This window comes from Ornithorhynchus anatinus, chromosome 2, assembly GCF_004115215.2.
Source record: "Ornithorhynchus anatinus isolate Pmale09 chromosome 2, mOrnAna1.pri.v4, whole genome shotgun sequence".
Taxonomy (NCBI): domain Eukaryota; kingdom Metazoa; phylum Chordata; class Mammalia; order Monotremata; family Ornithorhynchidae; genus Ornithorhynchus; species Ornithorhynchus anatinus.
This window is the reverse complement of record NC_041729.1, coordinates 116,583,029-116,589,488: the sequence shown is the minus strand read 5'-3', so window position 1 is coordinate 116,589,488 and position 6,460 is coordinate 116,583,029. Positions and strand designations below refer to the sequence as shown.

General features: G+C 45.8%; 1 non-coding gene across 1 annotated transcript; it reads right to left on the bottom strand.

The window, feature by feature from the left end:
- Positions 1-5,601: 5,601 nt before the first annotated feature.
- LOC114809521 lies at positions 5,602-5,720 on the bottom strand. The gene has a single exon (XR_003757300.1). It is a non-coding gene; the product is annotated as a 5S ribosomal RNA (ribosomal RNA).
- Between the last annotated feature and the right edge of the window lie 740 nt (positions 5,721-6,460).

The following is a 6,460-nucleotide window of genomic DNA, read 5'->3' as shown; positions in this document are numbered from 1 at the left end:
GTTGATATAATTACTGTCTCGGTATGTACCAATTACTGGATGACATGTTTCAATAAAGTGTTGCTGGAGCAGACTAATCAGCATATGTCTAGAATGGACATAGAAAAAAGCTAACAGGCTAAAGTAACTCTGAAAGGATATTTGTGAAACTAGCTGAAATCAAAATGAAAAGACTTTTGGGAAGCCCTCTAATTGGGTGACTCAGGTGCTACTAGGTTTTAAATCAATCTTTATACAAGAACCATCGTGAAACATAGCCATTACCCACAACCCAAACACTTATTTCCTGCTGAACATTTTACTGAACAATTTCTTTCTACTGGGTCAATAAGAATCAGCCTCTCTTTATGTAAAAGGACTGACAATGCACATAAAAGGCCTACCATTTCACGAACATATGTGATTCATAAAATCATAAGATTTGTCACAGCGAATCAGACTACAAGTCCATCAAGCCCATTATCTTACTTCTAGCAGTGCCAATACTGGATTACTCAAAATGAGACCAAATGAAAATACAGTAAAAACAACAGTAGCACCCCATCCTATTTATAAATTATATTAAAATATAAATATGTAGTCATGAATAGCAGTGTTGAAGTGGGGAAGGTAAATCTCTATTCTCCCTTCCTTATGCACCTCCTTTATTCATTCTTCCTTTCTCCTCATCTCTCCCTTCCTCTTTTATTTCCTCTATCCTCTGACTCTTCAATTAATCTTATAGGAGAATGGATGACAGTAGGATTTCCATGCATTTACTCCAAGGTGAGCTAATATTGGGAAACCAAAAAAAACAAGGCATAGGGAATATTTTAAAGGATGCAGTTAAATGAAGCTCTAAATGTTGCACTTCAGCTGAAAATTGGGAGACAGCTCTCGTAGACAATCATTCAATCATATTTATTGAATGCAGAGCACTACACAAAGTGATCTGGTTGAGTACAGTATAAGAGAGTTGGTAGATATGTTCCCTACCCACAATGACCTTACAATCTAGAGGGGAGCTTACAATTTGACAGACCCAAAAAACTCACTGAAATGAAAAAGAAAATGCTTTTTCCTTAACAGAAGTTTCATGAGGATTATGATACAGAGATCAAGTGAAAAGCAGCACCAGGAGGTGCAAACAACAGACACAGACACACAACAAAGGACTATCTTTGTGTGTGCATGGTGTAACAGGGTCTGCAGATAATAGCACTGACTTTTCTAGCCACTCATGAATTCATAGATGAATCCTTCACCAATTGTTACTTCATTTTCGAGAAAAAAAGGCAATTTAGTGAGCAGTCTTTCCTGTTGGCAAAGGTCACCAAATGCAGAGTAGACCTGCAGCTATGAAAGCTAACCTTCCTCCCATCTCCCACTCACCTTCGTTGTATATGCACTGTACTTGCAAAGAAACCTCTGAATGTGTGGGCAGAGATTCCCCTTTGCCATATAGTTTTGCCATGGCTTGATAAAGCATACCTCTTTCAGGGAAGTACAGGGTTCAGAATCAGCCTGCTCATTGTGCTTCACCAGGAAATCAGCATTCTTCCCTGTCTTTGACACCTCAGTGGGATAGTTGGAAACACTAGGAGAAGTTTTGCCAGAGGGAAGAAATACCAGCACTGTGTCTTTATGGTGTTCCTTAAACTCATCTATTCTTTCCCATGAGGCATGTGCATGTGTATACACACACACACACACACAACTTTGTGCTTTAAGAATATGCCACTGTTTGTGATTTTTGCCTATTGATATGGGTGACTGATATGGGAACTACTCAGCCCACTACACTGCACAAAGATTTTTCATTCATTCATTCAATAGTATTTATTAAGCGCTAACTATGTGTAGAGAACTGTACTAAGCTCTTGGAATGTACAATTCGGCAACAGATAGAGACAATCCCTGCCCAATGATGGGTTCACAGTCTAAACAGTGGAGAGAGACAGTAAAGCAAAACAGAACAAAACAAAAAAAGACAACATCATCAAGAAAAATAGAATCAAGGAGATCTACACCTCATTAACAAAATAAATAGGGTAATAAATAATATATACAAATGAGCACACTGCTGAAGGAAGGGGAAGGGGGAAGAGTAGATGGAAAGGGGGGGCTCAGTCTGGGAAGGCCTCCTGGAGGAGGTGAGCTCTAAGTAGAGTTTTGAAGAGGGGAAGAGAGTTAGTTTGTAAGATGTGAGGAGGGAGGGTATTCCAGGTCAGCTGTAGTACGTGGACCAGGGGTCGATGGTGAGATAGGCGTGAATGGGGGACCATGAGGAAGTGAGCGGCAGAGGAATGGAGTGTACAGGGTGGGCAGTAGAAAGAGAGAAGGGAGGTGAGGTAGGAGGGGGCAAGGTGATGGAGAGCTTAAAAGTCAATAATGAGAAGGTTGTGATTGATATTTATAATTTTTGTTTCGTGTGAAGGTTGATAGGCAACCACTGGAGGTTTTTAAGGAAGGGAGTGACATGCCCAGAGCGTTTCTGTAGAAAAATGATCCGGGTAGCAGAATGAAGAATAGACTGGACTGGGGAGAGGCAGAGGAAGGGAGACCCAAGAGGAGGCTGACACAATAATCCAGTCCGGATATTATGAGAGCTTGTACCAGAAATAGTCATTTGGATAGAGAGGAAAGAGGATCTTGGAGATACTGTGAAGGTGAGACCAGGAGGTGTTGGTGATGGATTGGATTTGTGGGGTGAATGAGAGAGCTGAGTCAAGGACAACACCAAGGTTGCGGGCCTGTGAGACGGGAAGGATGGTAGTGCCATCCACAGTGACAGGGAAGTCAGGGAGAGGACAGGGTTTGGGAGGGAAGATAAGGAGCTCAGTTTTGGACATGTTGAGTTTTAGATTGTGGGCAGATATCCAGGTGGAGACGTTCTGGAGGCAGGAAGAGATAGCCTGGAGAGAGGGGGAGAGAACCGGGGCAGAGATGTAAATTTAGGTGTCATCTGCATAGAGATGAAAGTTGAAGCCGAGGGAGTGAATGAGTTCACCAAGGGAATGAGTCTAGATGGAGAACAGAAGAGGGCCAAGAACTGACCCTTGAAGAACCCCTACAGCTAGTGGATGGGAGTGGGAGGAGGAGCCCGCAAAGGAGACCAAGAATGAACCGCTAGAAAGATTGGAGGAAAACCAGGAGGGGATGGAGTCCATGAAGCCAAGGTGAGATAAAGTATGGAGGAGAAGGGGATGGTCGACAGAGTCAAAGGCAGCTGAGAGGTCGAGGAGGATTAGGATAGAGTAGGAGCCATTGGATTTGGCAAGAAGGGCACCGTGGGTGACCTTTGACAAGGTAGTTTTGATGGAGTGGAGGGTGTGGAAGCCAGAGGGGTCCAGGAGAGAGTTGGAGTTGAGGAATTCAAGGCAGCGAGTGTAGATGACTCATTCCAGGAGTTTGGAAAGGAAGGATAGGATGAGATAGGATGATAACTGGAAGGGGAAGTGGGGTTGAGAGTTTTTTTTAGGATGGGGGAGACATGGGCATGTTTGAAGGCAGAGGGGGAGAAGCCATTGGAGAGTGAGTAGTTAAAGATAAAAGTTAAGGAGGGGAGGAGGGAATGGGGTCTAAAGTACAGGTGGAGGGGGTGGCACTTGCGAGGAGGGAGGAGATCTCCTCTGAGGATACTGCAGGGAAGGATGGGAAAGTAGGGGAAAGGGTTGAGAGCGAAGAGGATGGAGAAGGGTGAGGGGTGACTCTGGGGGCTCAGACCTGTTAAGTGTTAATTTTTGTAATGAAGTAGTTGGCCAGATCATTGCGAGTGAGGAATGGGGAGGAGGAGGAAGAGGGGGCCTGAGGAGATAAAAGTCTGGAACAATTGGCAGGGGTGATGGGCACGGGTGTCAATAAGGGGAGAAAGTAGTTTTGCCTGGCAGAGAAGGCAGAGTTAAGGCAGGAAAGGATATATTTGAAGTGAATAAGGTTGGCTTGGTGCTTCGACCTTTGCCAGCAGCACTCAACAGCTCGAGCATAAGAGCGAAGAAGGTGGACAGAGGCAGAGGTCCAGGGCTCTGGGTTAGTGGAGCAAAAACGGTGGAGGTAAAGGGGAGCAAACAAATTGAACTGAGTCGAGATGCTGGAGTTGAGAGCAGTAATCTGATCATCGAGAGTGGGAAGAGAGGATAGGGAAGCAAGTTGGGGTGTGATGCTTTGGGAAAGACGAATGGGGTCAAGAGAGCGGAGGTCTCTGTGGGGTAGTAATACAGATTTTTATGGGGTGGGAGTGTGAGAGAGGAGGCAGGTGAGAAGGTTATGGTCAGAGAGAGGAATTTCAGAGTTGGTGAGGGTGGAGAGAGTGGAGTGGTGGGAGATGATGAGATCGAGGGTGTGACCAAGTTGGTGTGTGGGCGAGGTGTGGTGGAGCAGGAGGTTGGCAGAGCCAAAGAGTGATAGCAGGCGGGCGGCACAGGGGTCACCGGGTACATCCATGTGGATCTTGAAGTCTCTAAGGATCAGAGTGGGCAGAGAGAAGGTGAGAAAGGGGTTAAGGTGGTTAAAGAAGTTGGAGGTGGGACCGGGGGGCAGTAGATGACAGCTACAGGAATCTGGATGGGATGGTAGAGGTGAATTATATGGGCTTTAAAGGAGAAGAAGGAGAGGGAAGGGAGAGGAGGAATAGTGCAGAAGCAGCACTGGGGTGCGAGAAGGAAGCTGACGCCGCCTCCTTTCCCGGTGAGTCTGGGGGAGTGGGAGAAGGAGAGGCCTCTGCTGGAGAGAGCAGCAGAAGAGACCCTGTCCTCAGGGGTGAGTCAGGTCTCCGTAAGGGGGAGGAGAAGGAGAGTGGGAAAGGAAAAGGTCAAGGATGAAAGGGAGCTTACCTATAATGGAGCTGGGATTCCATAGGCCACACTTGGCTGTGGGAGAGGAGAAGGGAGGGGGAAAGGAGAGAGGGGAGGGGAGGGTTTGAATGGGAATGAGATGGTGGGAACCTGGGTGGGGAGAGGGGGATGAGGAATGGCGATGGAGCAGGAGAACTGGGATGGGATGTGGGTGGGGAAGAGGGAAAAGAAGGAAGTGGGAGGAAGGGGGTGGGGAAGAACGCAAGGAGAGGGGAATGAGGGGTGGCGCTGGTAAAGTGGGATTCTAGGGAGGGGTGGGGAAGAGGGGAGGAGGCAGAGGAAAGTGTGGGAAAGAGCTGGGCAGGAGAGGGGAAGGGGAAGGTGACAATTGGGAGGAGCAGATGGGAGGAGTGGGGTGGAAGGACATGGTGAAGTCAGAGAGGTAAGTGGCAGCACTGAGAACAATTAACAATAACATGTGATAGCGATACTATATTAATGCAATATGATAGAATAAAATATTATTAATAAGTGGGTAATGTTCAGGGTCAAATGTTGACTTGTCTATTTTTCTGTTTATGCTGTCCTGTTTCTTAGTTACACTACATATTTTGGACTTTCTTCCTCATTTCCCTAGCTGAATTAGAAAAGAGCAGCTCCTTTCTTGATTACAAGGTTGTTTTAGTCAAACTGTGACAAGTTCATTCAATTCAATAGTATTTATTGAGCGCTTACTATGTGCAGAGCACTGTACTAAGCGCTTGGGATGAACAAGTCGGCAACAGATAGAGACAGTCCCTGCCGTTTGACGGGCTTACAGTCTAATCAAAGCCTACAGCACCCAGTATTCCCAGGCGGTCTCCCATCCAAGTACTAACCAGGCCCAACCCCGCTTAGCTTCCGAGATAAGACGAGATCGGGCGCGTTCAGGGTGGTATGGCCATAGACAAGTGATTCCAAGTTTCAAGCATGGATGCAGCACAGTCTGAGATGTAGTTTCCTGAATCCTTAAAACTTTCTCTACTGTCCTTGCTTTTGTTTTTCCGATTTCAGCTCACCACATACAGCTACTTGGGAATCCTACTTTCAGATCCATTCCCCTCACAGAGGGATGCGAAAGTCAGAAAGGGATGGTAAAAATAAAAGAGGAAAGAAATGAGAAGTAGCACAGCCTAGGGGATAGAGCAGGATCATGGGACCAGATTACCTGTGTTCTATTCCTGGACCCTCCACTTGTCTACTGTGTGACTTTGGGCAAGCCACTTCACTTCTCTGTGCTTCAGTTACCTGATTTATAAAATGGGGATTAAAACTGTGAGTCCCATGTGGGACATGGGCTGTGTCCAACGTGATTATCTTGTACCTATCCTAATGCTTAATGCAGTAGCTCAAACATATTAAGAATTTAGGATATACCAGTAAAAAAAAAAGCATCATGGCTTAATGTAAAAAGCATGGTCCTGGGAGTCAGAGGACATGGGTTCTCATTCTGGAACTGCCATTTGTCTACTGTGTCACCTTGGTAAGACAGTTAACTTCTCTGTACCTTAATTTCCTCTTCTGTAAAATGGAAATTCAATCTTACTCCCTACTACGTAGACCACTAGACCCATACAGGACCAGGACTCTGTTCAACCTGATTATCTTGTATCTATCCTACTATTTAAAACGGTACTTGGCTTAAAGAA